The following is a 19,204-nucleotide window of genomic DNA, read 5'->3' on the forward strand; positions in this document are numbered from 1 at the left end:
CACCTCGTGCCTGCTGCAGGTGAGACACTCTTCTCACACCTCAGTGACTGTGGGTTTGTTTGCTGACCATGTAGCTGTTAGCCAACAGTAGAACCTGAGTAGAACCTGTATTATCGTAATCATGAATATTTAGCAGTAGCGTTCTGTGTTCCCCTCAGACTTTGAGTTTTCCTGTGTTCTTACGGGCTGATGCACCTCAACGCTCCTCCTCAAACTCAGTCTGACAAAACTTAATGTTGTTAATTTGTTAATTATGCAAGTACAGGAGCATGAAACTGCAATTTCAATATCAGAAAAACTGATTTTCAGAGCTGACTTTGACTAAAATAAGCTCTGAACAAAATAATGATGACGATGATGATGATGATGAACTGTTTGGGTTTACAGCTTTAAAATCAGAAACAAGCACCTTGCTGTTGCTGGCGTGAAGGTGAATCATGTATGTGCTGCTGTTAAAGTCACGACTGCTTCCTGAACAGGTCTGCATCTCTTGAAAAGAGGAAATCAACTGAGCGTCTGACTCCTTCGTGGTAGCAGCATTTTCTGTGTGAAGGTGAACACAGCGTTTCACGGTCAAACCCGTCTTTAGTGAATTTAAACAAAGTCTCTGCTCCCAAATTAACGAACCACAGAGCCGAGACTTGAATCAGACACAGGACAGCCACACATGACCCGGAGGACTCTGGAGGATGAAAATGATCCATCTACCTCTCAATACAAGAACCGAAGGTGTCAAACTTTATGCTGAAACACATTTAAGGGGGATAATACACAGATTGCACCCAAGAGTGTATTTCATGGGATTGTCTCTCCTTTAATCTCTTCATTTATTGTCTAAAAACGGATGTGAAGCAGATCATATAACACATAAAACACTGTTGTAGCATTTCTAACTCCTGACGAGGATGGAGGAGATCTGCTCCACTGAATTCAGTTGAATTCATGACTCTCCATAAAGTCAGACAGGCCCCCCCAACTGATGTAACACCGTATTTCTAATGTGGCCATTAATGTCTTCCTCTCTTTTCCATCTTTATTGCGTTTTCCAGGTTTATGCTGCTGCTACGACGCAGCGCGGTAATGATGTACTGGCTGGTCATGAGGCAAACCCATCTGAAACAAGCACAAAAGCTTTATGCTGCCTTCAAGTGCTCCTCATAAAGCTCTTCATTTAATCACACATTTCACTGCCGTGTGGCCCCCGCCCCTGGATGTTCACACACAGGTTGGTGTTCCTTGTGTTAACCAGTAGGAGGCAGTATAAGAAAAGCTCTGATTCCTCAGTGTTACAAACAGTGACTGAGCTGATGATCATTCTCCTCCAAACAGGAGGAAAATCTGTCAGCAGCGTGTCAGCAACCCCATCTCTTAGATAAAACTGTTTTTTCTGCATTAAAAGCAAATAAAACACAACATATTAACAGTGTGTGAAACCTTCAGTTCGGCTGAAACTTGATTTCTAATGATATTTTAAACATTTTGTATTGGTGCACAGTGAAAATGTCTTCCACAGTGCAAACAGGTCTTGCAGCACAGGTTTAAAGGTGAAATGCAGCTTTTTTAAAGATGCACGTCACTTCTGTTCCACTCAGTCGGAGGAGATGATCAGTGCCAGTGTGTCCAGGAAACCGAGGTTCAGGATGTGTTTGCCATCACCCTCCTTCTGTATTTATGCTACAGGACTGAGATACTGGCAGGAATTTTGCTGTTCTGGTTTTAAAACAGCAGATTTTCACCATCATTGATGAAATACGTTCAGATGCTGCCTGTTCTTTGTTCCTGAGCTCTGTTTGGGTCAGAAAATGAGTTTTTTCAGGATGTATTTTGGTATTTGTGTTCTTTCGAACACTGTGTGTGGAGTTTACACTGTGGTTTATCAGCTACATGCTGTACACACACTGTGAACATGCTGCCCAAAGAGACTGAGCTGCGCCTGAGACGAAGGTGACCTGCCAGACGTCTTAACACTGTTTTATGGTTTTACGTTTTTTTGTAAAACCAGACCCAGGACGCACTGAGTGACAGCCGTGTGTAAAAAGAAATCTCACTTCTGCAGCAGCCGTCAACAGCTAAAGGTCAGATCAGTGAAGGGTTAACGGCCAGTCCTTCAAAAACCACCTGGAACTGGAAACTGGAAGCTGCCCAGCGCAACCACCGTGTTGCTCAGAGGCATCTCAGGGGTGTTTTTGTGGGCTTTCACTTCAGGTTCCTGGTTTTTGGGATTCAGCACACTCCCTGCAGCAGCGAGCCGACGTTAGAGCGACCACAATCGTTCCTGAAGCTCAGGTTTGCAGCGCCGGCTGTATCATCTGTCATCCTGAGGCGTCATCACCTTGATGTCACGACTCGATGGCGTGAGGGTGAATGCAATGTCCTGAACGTTGATCTGGTTTTCTGGGATTCATAAACTGTGTTGAAATCTAATCTTTGATGGAATCTGAGCCTTAATGTCAGCAAACGTCCTGACCGGCACGTGACATCGTTCCCCAGAGGACCCACAAGTCAAAGACATTTGGCCCAAGAATGATCTCAGTCTTCTGTTGCATCTGATTTGCATGAGGCTCCATGTCTCAGCTGTCTCGAGGCTGAAAAACCTGCCGTTAACCTTCATTTGCATCTTCTCTTCATTTAATGAGTTAAATTAATAATAGATCAAAGCTTTGACCTTCCCAGAAACCACCAGAAGAACCCTCACAGATTAAAAAACATGAGAAATTATCATAACCTACTCTTATTGTGAGCTCTGTTCCCTTTTAAAGCTGCATTTACAAACTGGTCGTGATGGTTTCCACTATAAAGCACACTGGTTTTTAAATCGTGGTGGTTTGTCATGGTGTCTCAGGGCTTCCACGGTGGCGTCTGATGGACTCTGATGCAGCGACTGACGGTGGCTTCACATGTTTTTGTTGTCTGTAAAGATTGTTGATGGTAGTACTCGGGGCATCCATGACTCCAAATGCCACCAAAGTTGTCTGGGTGAGTAAATGGTCGTATTTAATGCTACAAATAAGGTCCAGGTTGTAAAAAACAAAAGTTATCCTTTAACTACCATCAACAATCTTTACAGACAACCAAAACATGTGAAGCCACCGTCAGTCGCTGCATCAGAGTCCATCAGACGCCACCGTGGAAGCCTTTAGAAACCATGACAAACGCATAATCTGCGGCGAAACTCGTTCATATTCCAATATTTTGTTATGATATGCTGGTGCTATTCCCCTCTGAGCCCGTGGTCGGCTAGTTTAGCTGTAGTTTGGCACAGCTATGGTTCGTTATTGCGTATTCGTAGCCGACCGCCGCAGAGTCAGCCGTGTTGTGGCCGGCTGCTCGCAGCGCGTGGAGTTCGGTAATGACATCATCCACGTCAGAGGTAGTTGTCTAGAGACGCCGGATGTTGATAACATGTCACCACGGGCTCAGAGGGGAATAGCACCAGCATATCAGAACTAAATATTGGAATATGAACGAGTTTCTGCAGATTATGCGTTATATAGAGGCTGCGCATGGATGCCCCGAGTACTACGCGCCGCTCCTCTGGGGCTAATTTCTTCAAAACGACTCCAAATGCCACCAAAGTTGTCTGGGTGAGTAAATGGTCGTATTTAATGCTAGAAATAAGGTCCAGGTTGTAAAAAACGAAAGTTATTCTTTAATGGTTTCCGCTGCAGTCTGTGATGCCTGTACTGGTTTCTGCTGCAGTCTATGATAGTGTGATGGTTGCTCATGGCTGCTATTGTTAGATGTTATAATTTCTAATAGGTTGTGATGGTTAGGGTTAGGTTGTGGTTTCTGATGGTTTCCTTTGCATTCTCTAATGTTTCCACTGGTTGCTGATGGTGTCGCAGTTTTACGACACCTCTTCTCCAGCTGCTCCATGGTGCCTTTCATATCTTGACTCTAGAACAGTCTCTCAGGTAAGCAGGAATAGATCTGGACATTATTCCCACCAGTTAATTCTGAAATGAGCCTCTGTTGTGGAGCATGATGTTGCTGTGAGATCATAGCAAACGAGTCCTCAGTGCCTGTAATGTTGAGCCTTTCCATCGGTGGTCGGCTTCGTCTGAATGTGTCTCTACAAGCTCGGAGTGGAACCTGGAATCCTCTAAAATCCCCCTGGAATTTTCAGGAATGTCGTCCTGTCCTACTTATCGCCGGGACACGAGGAGAGGATGTGATCGCGACGGAAGCGGGAGCTGGTTGGTGAGGAGCGAACCCTCCCCCAGCTGCTACCGTGGAGGAGCTGGTGGGGTGATGATGAAGCTGAAAGGGATCAAACCTACCTAAGCTCCCCCATCAGCAACGCTCAGTGATGAAGAGCTAAACTGAGGGGGAGATATTATAACCTGAACACATACACACCACCCTCCACCTCCGACCGTGACCCCCCAGCCTTCAGCTGCAGCTCTTTATATCCTTGAAGCCTCTCCGATGACCTCCCGACTCTGTGACCTTTGACCTTTTTTATGAACTTGATCATCACCATCAATCACTCAGAGGATTGTTGACATGAGAGAATGTCAGTAATGACAATGATTTTCTTTCTGTGGGTCTTTTTTTTTGGGGGGGGGGGGGGGGTCATAGACTGAAAGCTGTCACAGCCATGTTGAACAGTGATATTATGATCATGATCCTAACTGGCCAAAAATCAGTTAATACAGGCTGAAAGCTCCTGCATGTGGGATCTGACCTGGGAGCAGCGGAAGTGAAGAGCAACACATTTCTGCACCGCGTTTCACCAGGATTGCCTCATTTTTCTGCAAACTAAAGCTTCATTTATCAGAATAATTCAAAGATGCTGCAGTCAGATAATATTTGCACACAGAGGACCTTCGGATTAAAATAAACCGTGTAGACGTCTGTCTGCAGATCAAATGAGACAGAAAAGAAATGTTTCAAAGCCGTTCCTACATGATGCAAAAAAGGAGATGGTTTATGTTCTTGTACTAATCCCGCTGATAAACAACAGACTGAGCACAGCACAGACGCGCACATGTGCTGCCACCTATTGGTGAACCTGAGAACTGCCTCGTCTGTGATCTGTTCAGGAAGTGTTGAAACATAGATGAGCTGTTTGAAACCTGAATGTACAGCAGCTCCGACCTTTTGACAAACTGAGGAGGATTTCCAGAATCCACAGAGAACGTCTGTCAATCAAGCGATCAATCAGTCAAGTCTTTGTTTATATTTTATTTGCCTTTCACACGAGAAATGCAGCATAAATTAGTTTTGCAAAACCAAACAGCCAAATAAATGCAGGAGAAAAAAATAAAGAGAAAGAAGTGACCTAAAGAAAGCACAATACAAAAATTTCTTGTAATTTAAATATTGATAAGATTCGAATAGGCTTGTAATCTCGTGTTGCACACGTGAGACCTATTTCTAACAAGGATATTTAGTTTCCTAATAAAATCCACAGTGCTTTAAAACAACGTCCAACCATAATTCAGCCTCCACAAACAGCAGTGTTAAAGAGTCTGCAGAGTGACCCTGCAGAGAGCAGAGCGCTGCCTGCTGACGCGAACAGGAACTTCACTGTTACCCAAACTGCCCAGACGAAGCCCCCAAACACACAGAACCTGAGACGCTTCAAAACAAAGCACTCGAGCTGAAGGCTGCCACCCCTCACAGCTGTCGATGTACCTCACGCAGTCTTCACACTCCTCACTTCCTTTCTGGGAATCAGGCGTCGCAGGGAGTGGATGGAAAAGTCAACACGGCCGGGGGAGGGGCTGGAGGGGGCGGCATGTGTTTCCCTGTGTGTGTGTGTGTGTGTGTGTGTGTGTGTGTGTGTGTGTGTGTGGAGGAGGCAGCGAGGTGGTCAAAAGTCCAAACCGCCCAAACGAAGGAAACAGCAACTGCTGAGTGATGTGAGCTGCACGATTACTTCCAGGGTCAGTTTCTATGACGACACCATGCAGCCAACCATGAGCACACACATCTCAGTCACTTCAACACTGAAGCCTCCAGGAGCAGAGGAGGGTCACCTAGAGTAGCTCAGGTGAGCTTATAGCCAAAACTGTGAGTCACATGATGCTCCATATGCACCTTTTAAACTAACATTTCCTGACCATTAATGCAAAAACACGTCTGACTTATCACAGTTTGAACCGAGAATTACATCAACATGTTATTTTCCTGTCACTGCCGGCGGTTCAGCTGCAGACAGTTAACAATGCCGATGCTGGGAGGGGCATGAAAGTGGAAAACAGTTTGATATCCCGGCGCATCACATCCAAACCGCAACCGATTAGATATTAGCTGCACGCAAATAACTGCTCCACCTTTTTAGCTAAGTGGCTATTTTATGTACACAAACAGTAGCCTCGCTGTTTGACTCCACAGCACCGAGGCTCACGCCCGACTCTAAACGCTGCCTTTATTCAGAGGATGCAGCTGCCTTTTGACACAAGCGTTGATCTTTAGGTTGTATCTTTAACCGACCCCTCTGGAAAGAAATTCCCTCCATCAGCTCGACAATAATTCAAAAACAGTGTTTCCCATGTAAATCTGTAATTCATGTAAAGTCTCCCGCTTCTTTATTGTGTTGTGACAGTCCTCACACAGGAAAGCCAGGACACTACGTGGTGTTCTCAGCTTGCACTGTACTGTCCCTCCATCAGTGTTCAGTCTCCTCCATCACCTCCATCACCACTGTTCTGGGTCCTGTTAGGATCAGGTGGCTCACAGTCCGGTAGTCCAGGTTCAGAACATTGAGCCCGTTGACCGAAACCACAAACTGGCAAACCTGTGGTTGAAGAGGAGAGAGAAGAAATAAGAAGGAGATGAACGAGGGAGTGAGCGACAAATTCACCGCACAGATTTATGGGAAAATCTGAGCACGATTCCCACCTTCATGCCGGCGGCGGCGGCCGGGCCGCAGGGCTCCACGGCCTGGATGTGACACGGCCTGTTCCCTCTCACCACAAACCCCCAACCCACGGCATCGCCCACAATCTGGCGGCACACAGAGAGGTCTGAGAGACACTGAGCTGCAGCAGAACATCAGTCTGCAAAGTGTGGACGTGTTGGCTTCAGAGAAACACTGACAGGAACATTTTACTGCTGCAGCAACATTTTACTGATAATACTTAGATACTTTTACTGAAGTGTGGTTTTGAATGCAGGACTTTTACTTGCTGTGGAGTATTTGCACAGTGTGGTATCAGTACTTTTAATGAAATAAAGCATCTGAATGCGTCTTCCACCTCTGCTGTTGAGTAAGCGTTGACTTGATTTGGGCCAGGTGTACGATGCCTCATCAACTCAGTCGCCGTAATAAATGTTGGTGTTGTTTCTCTGCAAACCACAGATATGCTGAAACTTTACTTTCTGTATGTTCAGACTTTAGGTTCATGTTGTGAAGCCCTGCGGTTCAGGTCTGGTCTGGTTTAGGATGGTTGGGGTTAGTTAGGATCATAAGATATGTATGAAATGTACAAATTGAACATATCTGTGGTTTGTAGAAATGAACAATGTCGACTACATTTCTTTTCTGTTCTCTAAAAGTGAAGAACGATCTGAACAAATGTCTCATCTCTTCTCAGCTGCAGGTTTTGTTGGGGTTGAGGTTCAGTTGGTGACGTACTGTGAAGGTCTTCTTCATGTATGGTCCTCCTGGTCTTTGCAGCTCTTCTGTGCTCACTGGTCTCTTCAACACTGAACATGAAACAAGAGTGAGAATGTCAGAATAAAAGCATGAATTGACTCAGTAGGTAAATCACAGGTAGGATCACATTCCTGACTGACGGCTCCTCACTCAGACTTGGACTTGAATCCTTCCTCCGTCTGATGACCAAACACCTGCCTGGCCTGTCACTTGTTGGTCACTTTTAAAATCTGGGGGGTGCATGGGGGGGACTGCCCCCCCTAGTGGCCCAGTTTTTGAAAAACGCGCGCTAAAGTGCCCTCTTGGACTCCAAAACGCGCGCTAAAGTGCCCTCTTGGGAGCCAAAACACACGCAAAAGAGCCCTCTTGGAGCCAAAGCGCGTGTTAAAGTGCCCTCTTGGACGCCAAAACGCGCGCTAAAGTGCCCTCTTGGGAGCCAAAACACACGCAAAAGAGCCCTCTTGGAGCCAAAGCGCGTGTTAAAGTGCCCTCTTGGACGCCAAAACGCGCTCTAAAGTGTCCTCTTCAGTGGCGAGGACACGCTATATGTGCCCTTTTTTTCCTTTCCGCCCCTGCCCTTCAAAAAGTCTGTGCACGCCACTGCTCACCTGCATAACTTAGACTGACAGCACAAACGGATCCCATCTTGGACAGGTGTGTGTTCTTTCACCTGATTTGGGGTTGAAGAGCACTGGAGAGGAGGAGGAGTTGCTGGGCAGGCCGACCCCCCTCCTGCTGTATCTGCTGCCGTCGCTGCTGCTCCTCAGCCGGGCTCCCCCCTGACTTCCGCCTCCTCCTGCAACCGGCTTCACCTCCTTAGAAGGAGCCACTGATGGAGACAGAGGGAACGGAGAACTCCATGACAATAATCAGAACAAAAACTGACCCAGTTTTGTGTTTAACTTCCTCAATTCAACCTCCGACGAGTCTGTTTATGTTCAAACATGCCTTGATTACAGCTGATGCTTCCTTAAATAGCAGAGATAAGAAAGACACACAGAGGTCGCAGTGTTGGCCGGGGGTGTTGACCAATGACCTCTTTGCTCTAAGACAGGCAGATTCATGGCTCAAGTGCCCCCGGGCTGCGCCTCTGATCCTCCGTACGCCCCCTCATGATCTGAAGATGTGCGTATTTTGACCATCGTCCAAAAAATTAACCATTTACTCTGTTGTTGTGTTTTGTTGGTTTCTGTGTGTATCTGTTGTCACTCTGGTTTTGTGAAGGTGTGTAAACGCTGTTTATTACAATACATTACACACACGCACCCACACACACACTTTGAACCGGGTCATTTTATGACAGGATGACAGCAATAACAAAGGATGACCTCATACACAGATTATAAAATGATAAAGTTGATTTGTTTACTGTTTGATGAAACGTGTCACGACCTTTGGCCCATAAAAATCACCCTTCCGGTTCGGGATAATGATTAATCCACCACTTCCTCTTGTGTCCATGGTTACTGCACCAAAATGAACATGACCAAAACAGTTTCTTAACAAATGCGAGGAACACATGTTCATTAAAACTGTTCTCTCATAGCTGTCTGCTCATCGTAAACTGCCCAGAAACGTAACTTAACGTAAATACACGTCTTTTATGTGTCTTTTTAGTATCCTGATTACTTTCTCTGTAATCAGCCTGTGAATATTCTCATTCATCCAGGTCATTTAAGCTTTAGGGCATTCAAACGTTTGCAACTGGACCTCGTCAGTTTGTCTCAGAAGACGTTTCGCCTCTCATCCGAGCAGGCTTCATCAGTTCATGCGCACCAGACTAGACAGGACAGCTCTAGTCCAATGCAATGGTGTTAGGTTCAAGTATTTATCCTCTGAGTGAGGCCAACCCCCAAAACCAAGAATGGTTTCACATTTTGGTGTGTGAAGTCTGTTTGTTTCTGATTGTTTCTCATGAAACTGATGACATTCACCCACATTCCCACTTTCATACTGCATGATGCTCCTGAGATACAGCTAAAGTCGGCTGAAACAACACTGTACATGCTTTCATTATTATTATTGTTGTTACTGTTTGTTGAAGAATTGTAGCTCAAAGTGTTTCACATAAAAAAGACAGACTGAACATTTCAACAGGGTTAGAAAACGAATGTAAAATAAGATGAAGGATAAAACCTGCTTGATAATAATGACAAAAATTAGACGAAAGCATTAAAAGTCTCCAAACTCTCTCATTCCATTTATTCAATGTCAGCAATTTGAGACTTAACAGGAGAGAAATCAAAATGTATTTCGCCTGGTTTTCGTCCCCGTGGACATACACGACTAACTGAGCCTGTTCCAGCTGAGCCCAGAACGTCTTCCCACGGGTCTGACCTCATTGTGGGTCGTATCAGTGTCGGGCACAGCTCTGTGGTGCTGTGGCCCTTAAAACACACATCACTGTTCGTTACAAGGTGAGTGAACTACACAAGACAGAAGATGAAATCCACTGAATAGCAGTAATAAAACGTTAAAAAAAAGTTAAAATAGCATGAAGTGCATTCCATTTAAAGAAATAGCTTCTTTTAAAGTGTTTTTTTACCTGAAATAAAAGTCAACAGAGCAAATCTTTCTTTATGAACTCGTGTGCTGTTGCTGTGACTTTCAGTCCACACGTACACAAAAGAGTCAACTCTGATTCATTTCCAGGTGGAATCAACGAAAGTCAGACTGGTAGCAATGCAACAGGTGACTGTCTGGGTTAGTGGTTGGTTAGTTAGTGAGCTTCACTGTGTGTCCTCAGTGGGATACTCTCTCCTCATGTTTCCACCACTGTCAGCTAACCCCTCGTTTCAGACGAGCGAGCACGTTTCATAACGACCAGTTACAAGACTGATCACAGCTGATCTGCCACAGCAGCCGAAACAGCTTCCTGCGTGGAAAACCAGGCAGATAAAAACAGAACCAGGCAGAGTTTAAAGGACGCAGCCAGAATGTCTTCAAGCATCAAGCAGCTCAGAGGTTTCTGGAGTCACGTTTAAGTATCTGAATATTTGTTCCTGCGCTGTGTGCAGACGGTGCTGTCGATGATGAAGGAACGTTTCTAGCGTTCAGGATGTAAAGTGAAGCAGATCTTACCTGCTGTGCGAGGTCCCATCTCTCCTTTATCCAGTCGCTCAGAGGAAAGCTGCTGAGGATGACTCCAGAGGAGGAAGACCTTCAGGTGCTCATTTAAACAGACGAGAGGACAGACGGACGCTCAGTCAGTTCAGTCTTCAGCAGCTCTCTGCTGTTAAATAAGTTCCTGCACGGGCCTGATGTCAGCCACAGCGCTCTTAATCAGCTGGTCAGTTATCTGTGTGTGTGTGTGTTTACAGATCTGAAAGCGAGGGTGGTGTGTGTGTGTGTGTGTGTGTGTGAGCTAAATATTAAACCGTAGAACAAACAAACTGACCCTCAGCAGGAGGGAGGAGGAGACACATTTCAAAGAGATGTTTTCCTCAATATTAACAATACGCCACAATTCATTTTGCACGTTTCAAACTGAAAATTAAAAAAAGCTTCAAAGATTAAATCCTGTGTCCATCAATCGAGAAAAACTAATTAGACAGGAAATAAGAGCTTTTTTTTGCTTCCATGGTTGAACCTGAAGATGCTGCACGTGAAGTGAAGCTTTAAAACAGCGATTCTTCCTGCAGCTCACAGAAATGTGCCATCGACGAGAACAAGCGTGTTGTGAAATAACAGAGCTGAGAGCTTCTCAGATTCACTGCATTACGGCAAAAATAAACTAAAGTTCCTGCACAAGACGATGCAGAATAAAGTCTACAGACCTGTAAACACCTGGTGCGTTTGAGCGGGACATTTCATTGACAATATTACATTCATTTAATGACTTCAAACTGTCTTTCTTGCTTCTGGTTTGCAAAATCATCTCTTCAGCTTCGGCTGTGAGGCGAAGCAGCGAGCCACGTGTCTGAGGATGTGTGCTCTCTGCTCTTAATATCTGGACCTGAACTCACTGTTCCCCAGAAGGCTGAATGGTATCAATAATATCTGTGTTTAACTTTGTGTAACAGCAGATTTCTCCATAAAAAATCTTGCATTGAGCAACTTTGGAAAAAAGGTTTTACGCAAAGAGAGTTTTTGCAGCTCTGCAGCAGAGAAAGCGTTTAAAAGTCTCAGAGGGAGTCGCTGCTCATGAACGCACCTGAGCTGCAGCCTGGTTGCCATGCAGACTGTAGGTGGCTGCAGCTGGGGAGGAAAAGGAAACACAACGATCGTTTGTGCTCCGACGGACGCACGAGAAGCGGGACAAAGACAAAAGCAGCGAAGCTTTCCATCGATCGATACAGTCCACAGAAGCGAGTGCAGACTTATCTCATTTTTAAAAGCCTTGTTTGTGGTTTGATCATCAATTTCCAACTGTTACATAAAGGTTTTTTCAAATGAGGAAAGATGCTTGTCTAACATGCAACCTCAGGTCTTTTTTTCCCCCATGTTGTTCACCTTTCATTTTTAAATGGATGTGGATGTACAGCACACAATGGCTTCGTCTAACTCTTATTAACAGGCCTGAACCCGTCAGCTGAGTCATTTGGACAACCATGACAGCCGTCGCCGTCAACAACCGAGTGCTGCAGACAGAGTAAACACACCTCTGATAAATCCACATTCTGTTGTGTCTGCAGGAGGGACATTCCCGACTCTTTAGCTCAGAGCCGATCAGTGATCAATCAGGGTTGCTGTTTCAGTTCCTGATCATGAGTCAAGCTGCCAACATGGCTTCTTAAAATGAAGATAACAGCAGAGACACGACAACAGGTGATGACAGCAGGACACGCAAACAAAGCTCCAGCCACACGTCCGCTCAGGAAATGCTTTTCTCATGTTCACACACTTACACATGTTGGTCGATAGCATCCTGCTAACAGTCAAAGCGCAGGTAATAGATCGTTTTTAGCCACGTCTCCCCAGATGCTGCTCATTTGGTCCACACTGAAATATCTCGACAACTACTGGATGAAGTAAGATGGAGGCAGTCGTGGTTATTAGAGGATAAATCTTCATGATCTCTAACATCAGCACGTCAGCATAGTGATTGTGAGTGTGTTAGCATGCAGACATTTAGCTCTTCACAGAGCTGTCTCACCCTGTGGCCTTCAGATGTACCAAAAGCATGTGATCCTCCGGCTGACAGAAGCAGATCTGAGCCACAACACATCCACTTCCTGTCCTGAATGGAGCTTCTGTGTGTCAGCCACACCGTAGATCCTAACATTAAAATTCATGTCAGGGTTGTTTTGGCCAAACTGATCTGAGTTTTTGGTATTATCTTAAAAACACTGGAATCCTCATTCAGTTATAAACCGTGCTGCAGACCCTGCCTCCTTCATGTGTCGACAGTATTTTATATTTGTCGGTCAGACTTACGTGACAGAGCTAAAACTGTAAATTTGTAAAGAAGCCGAATTACAGCTGATTTTCAGATGCAGTATCATATGATGTCAATGATTTATTTCCAGTATTATTCAGTTTATTGTCACGACTGCTTTGATTAATAAATACAAACTAAAAGCTTGCATGTGAAGTCGACATGGACACATTTGAGTTTTTCTCCCCATAAAAACTGAAATATTGCACATTTGATTGAACTCCGCAGGAAACTGCACCACATCTGCACTCATGTTAAGCTAAATACACATGAACATCTTCTATAGAGCTCTGCATCACGTCAGTCCAGCGTCAGTGTCTGATGGACTGCTGTTAGATGTCGAGTCGTCTTTGTAATTTTGCATGACCTGATTTTTCTGTGTTCTGTCGTAGGGATCAGTAATTTCCACTTTTACAGTAACACAAAATATACTTATACTGTTTCAATGGCGTCTAAGGAGCAGGGGTCATTGAGGGGTTTCTGGAGGGTTTACAGGAACCAGTTTACAGAACCAGAACAGTATGATGTTTGGGTCCTGATTTATTCAACCAACAGGCTGCACTGTCAACCAAAAACAAACTCTTAACCTTTGACACAGTGATCCTAGAGCACTGAAGATCGCGTGACAACACACTGGAATGTCCGCGTCACTTCTTTTATTTGTTTACTCGCCTCTTAGAGACAAATTCAGGCAGGAGAAGCAGCTATAAACTGTACGGCTTTATAAGAGTCCAGGGCTCAAGTGAGCTGCTGAGAAAACTGTCATCCATAAATAAAATGTTTTACTGTCATTGGTCCACATCTTTGCTGCTTGGTGCTCAAGTTAATCACATATTTTCCCTTCACATGTCGGCCAGATCAGGCTCTTTCTTGTTGGTGGGGAAGTCACTGACCCGTGCAACCCGACACAAACTGTCCTGCAAAACCAGCTACCGAAGCTCAGTGCCCGAAACAGAGCGGTGACGGTACCGGAGTGCAAGGCAGAGGTGTGCAGGCGGGACTGGTGGATGATGCAATAAATTGTCAGTGGCCGGGGACATGTCCCTCCACTGTTAACAATAAAGTCTTCCAGTGTTGGACTCAAGCTCTCTGAGGACACCGGCTGCAATGCTGTGATGCTTTTACACTGAAAGTTTAACGACCTCACCTCTGCAATGAAAACAAGCAGGGAACAATTAACTGCACACAGAGGGCAACGTCTTCCAGCATGTAGGGAGGCCTCTGCATGTGTTCTTGCACACTGAGCCACTGTAGATTTTTAATTTTATTCACTTTACTGATTCCAAACTGGGAAATTATTCTCTGCATTTCACCCATCACTGTAAACACACACATGCAACATGCAGTGAACACACAGGAGCATTGGGCTGCCGCTTTAGGCAGCATATGGGGGGGTTAAGTGCCTTGCTCAAGGGCACATCAGCCGGCTAATGGAAGGGAAGATATTACACACAATTTGAAGTGATATATAAGATAAATATAAAGATGTATAGCAAACATGTAAGTACCTTAAATATAGATGGCCAAACTTTACATTTCATGAATAGAAATATTTTTATGTTGATGAATATATAGTAAATTACCTTTTTTGAAAGGATGCAGAGACCATTATACCATCAGATGATAAAGAAATGAAAATAATCAGTTTCTGTGGTACTGTTACCAGTTTTTACTTAACTTGGACTAGAGTAAGGCTCATGCTGTGGTCCCATATGCTCAGACAGAGTCAACTGCAAGCATCTATTAAAAAAAAAAAAATCAGGCAGAAAAAAACCTTGTACTTCAGTGTGTTTCACACTTCTGTTACCCAATGCCAGTAGCACTTGGAGTGATTCTGACTGCTGAGGATAAAGCTCAGAGGGTTCTGTGAGGACAGTCAGTCGTGCAAATTACCTGTTTTTTGGCAGGTTTTTCAACTTAAACAGCAGGTATTTGAGTTTATGCTGATGTGTAATAGTGGTCAATTAATTATGGGAAGAACTGATTGATTGAGAGTCAGAACTAAATAGAGGAGTCAGTCACTAAACTCTCTCCCTCCTCATTGCACCCTCAGTAAAGCCCTTGAGCAAAGCGTGTTGAACCTCCAGCTGCTCCAGCAGAGTGATGTAAGATCATCATCATAAACTCACCAGCTTTATGATCGAGAGCTCCTGCGTCTCATTGATTTTTTTGGATCAATGAGATCACAGGCTGCAGGACTGAGCACAGTCAATACACACAGCGGGATGCAGAGCTTTCAACATGATGTCTTTATTCTTCAGCATTGACTCAGTGTGTGTGTCTAACGATGTTACACCTGCAGGTTTCCAGAGGTGACTTTTACATATATAGAGGATCACACATAGAACACATTCAAACCCATCTTCACTCTCCTGGGTGTAGAAACAGGGGTAGAACTGCGATCTTGAGATTTCTTAAGACACCTTTTAGTGTGTGCACATTATGTCGTTTTAGTGTTTTGTAGACATTTATGCACTCTTGCAGCTTTTCTATCTTTTTATTCCTTTTATCTCCATCTCTTGCTGCAGTTCACTATGACAGAGATAATGCTGCCCTCTGCTGGAGAAAAGCTTCTGGCACGTTCAAGGTCCAGACATTGCTTCACCTTGCTGTATTTCCTTCCTGTTTTTGTCTTCTTGTTCTTCAGTCAGCATTTTCCCAGCTTGTGTCTTGTTTGTGTCTTCATTTCATTCGCTTTTCCTGCTGAGTGTAAGAGCTTCTACTTAAATTTAACTATTTAACTATTTGTTACTCTTCTGGGTCAGAGATGCTACAACCTATCCCACACACCTATAAGGTGAAAAAAAAGGAAAACTCCCTGCATGGATGGAAATCACCGGCCAATCAGGCTCTATATGAAGAAGTATGGAAGGTTAGATGAAAGAGAAGATAGAAGAAAGGAAAAAAATATGTAATAAAGTCATAAAAAAATAACAATATCACTGGTAATAATAACAACTTGCCAGTCTATTATATATAATAGTGCTGTATATTTGCCCTTTGTAAAGCTTCATTACCTGAGGGACCAACAGGGGGCGCCAGTGTTCAGGCAGTAAAATGTTTTTTGTAGCCCAGAATAATTCAATCAATATTTATTCTGAAAAAGAAACCAAACTGCTTACAGTGCTTGAGACGATGTCGCCTCACCAACTGTACAAAAATAAGCTTCACATGAAAGGATTTTGTTGGGTTTCATGGATTAAACTGAGATGCTGCTTCACAGAGACGGCTGTAAATGTGATCATTTTAACGTTTTCTTGGACTGCGGATATATTTGCCTCAACATGTCAGGAGTAAAACTGTTCATCTCCAACATTTTACTTCCTGTGTCTCCCATATGCTTTCTCTGCTGAGGACGATGGACAAGAGGAGTCAAAACAACGACCAGACATGACACAGCACGGAAAAAACCTTGAGGGCGAGCCGAGAGAGAGATCCTCCACCATCTTTATCCTGCCAACCCCATCCGGGTGCACCGACTGGTCACTGCTGGGAGCAAACTTATCCCTCAACCTCCACCCAGCTCCTCCACCTGGGGCTCAGCACCCGGCCAGCCTTGGCACTCGTGTTTCAGTTACATCAATCTTGATTTTCTGCTTTTCATGAAGCCTGATTGGATAATAGCTGCAGTGCACCACTGCTCATGGAGTCAGTCGCTCAAAACTTGAACTCCATGTGTTTCTTAACCTCAGAGTAAAGCTGGTGGTGTTGCTGCTATATTTACAGACTCATATCAGTGTAAGGTTGAATATCTCTGCACTGTGTGAAAGTAAAAATCCTGCTGTTAACAGTTTATAAGCCTCCAGTCTTCCTCTGCAGATGTTGTTGACAGCTTCTTTGAGCTGTTTTGTGGGTTTTCAGAAGATTCGGACTACCTTGTCATAACAGGTGACTTAAACATTCATGTTAATGAGCCCAAAGACCAAACTGCAGGGTATTCAAAATTCGAAAACTTCAAAATGAAACGACCCGTCTATAATCATCCCTTCATTGGAAAAAATATTGAGCAAACGGTTTTGATTGTGGTTTCAGGTCACATCACAGTCCTGAGACCGTGCTGACAAGGTGTTAAATGACATTTGTGTGAATAGCGACTCAGGTCAAACATCGGTTTCGGTGCTGCTTGATGTTGGTGGGCAGGTCAGTATCCGGAAGGCAGAGTGGATCGCTGTGACATGTGGAGTCCCGCAGGGTTCAGTTTTTGGGCCACTAGTGTTTACCTGTATATGATGCCTGCAGGTCAAATCCTACTGGCGGTAATGTTGCTTCACACGTGTGCATTACGACACTCAGATTTGACTGATGTCCCTTTGACTCATTCTAACAACGGTTCCAGTAGATCAACAGATAGATCGTTTATTTTTATTTATTAAGACAAGGCTGAAATAATTGTGTTAACTAACTACACTTAGACTGTATTTCTGGTCAATTCTATGTGTGTTATATATCATTTTATCTATTTTATTTCATTTTTATGTAACTCCTTAGATTTAATTGACGTCTTTGATTTCTTTTTGAATGTAATGTAAAGCATTTTGAATCTCCACTGTGCCGTATAAATAAAGCTGATTCACTTCCTTTTCCTTTCTTTTCCTTTGTAACAACATCTGCTTGTGGAAGTTGTTCTTGCGGAAGATCAGCAATTGATGCAGATTTTGTCACAGATATGTCAATGAGAGAAAAGATTCAGAGGTTTTATTTGTCACGTGCTCGTTCATTGTGTGCAGTGATGTGCAGGCTGACACTCTAAAGGCTCTAATAAAAGGTTGGTCTGTAATAAAGAATATACACTGGAATAAATTGAGAATAAGCTTTAGAGAATATACGACAAAGGATAGCATATATGATAAAATAGCAAAGTAAACAGATCATAAACACTATGTGTAAAAAATATAAGTATCAAAATGCTAAAATGTTTGTTACCCAGTGTGAAAGTGAGCTGTGCACCTCTCAACTTACATACATTTGTCAGTTTTCTAACTTAATCTAAATCAAACTTGAGGGATTTATCATCCAGAAGTGTCTAAATGTGCCAGAAAACACTTTGACTTTACACAAACTTTGGTTTTAACTGTCAAAAATGTTGTTTCTTAAAGTGAAACTGGTGACGAATGATCTCAAACTGAGAACCAGATGTGCACAAACGTTGTTCTGTGTGGGACATTTATGTTAATTGAGACATGTGAACATTGGAACAGCCTGTTCGTAAGCGTGTGTGTGTGTGTGTGTGTGTGTGAGTGTGGGTGTGTGTTTGAGCATAGTGAGGCAAATATTAACTTTGTCCAAAGTACATTACAGTTCCTGAATTACGATGCCCAAATGTCAGCAGAGTTAATGTATTTGAGCGTTATCCTACTCTGAACTTCAAACTCTCTGCAGGAGCACGCATGTGGCCGATCCCGTCCGGGCCTGCGGCGTCATTAGAGGCACATTTCACTGCACAAACATGCATTCATCAGGACTCTGATGAAAACAGTCGAGTGGTGAGGAAAACATAACAAGAGCTAAAAGAAGAGTGAATAATGGACATGATGCTGCACTTTAAGCCTGTTGTGGCGTTCTGCTCCTGCCAGATGGCCATAAAAGCAAATAATGCAGCTGTTTACGAACTAAAAAGTCTGGGGGTTTTGTAACATATGACTCCAGCCTCCTCTCACCGAACCGTCTGCTAATGGAGGCAGCAACAGGATTGTGATGTTCAGCTGGCGATCAGATGTTTCTCGCTGCTCTTTGCGACTCATTGTTGACACCAGTGCATGAGAAGTCCATGTGAAAAATAAAAAACTCTGTACTTTACTAACTTCTTCTTCTCTTGCATTGCTTTTTTCCTGAAATTGAGTCTGAGCCGTAACTATAAATCACTTTCTGTGTTTGAATCATTTCTTGCAGATTTGCAGTCGCTGACTTCGTAGCGTCTTCTTTTAAGTTAAGCAACAGCGATATCGTGTTTTTTTTACCATCATCAACTTCAGTCTCACATTCTCAGTAACTTCAGTCTAATGCTGGTTCAGTACAAAACTATGCACATGTAAGCACTGTTAGTAAAGTGAAGAGCTCAGCATCTGTTATTGCATCATGGCTGTTTCTGCTTTTCGCCCGTTTCCAGCGTACAACCAGGAAATAACACACTGTATGGTGAGCTGACAGCAGGACTTTTCGTCTGGGGAGGGAGGCATCCATGCAAAATCAGTTCAGCCCAATGATTCGGTTTTAAAGATTTG

The sequence above is a fragment of the Chelmon rostratus genome, chromosome 16 (genome assembly GCF_017976325.1).
Source record: "Chelmon rostratus isolate fCheRos1 chromosome 16, fCheRos1.pri, whole genome shotgun sequence".
Classification (NCBI taxonomy): Eukaryota; Metazoa; Chordata; class Actinopteri; order Chaetodontiformes; family Chaetodontidae; genus Chelmon; species Chelmon rostratus.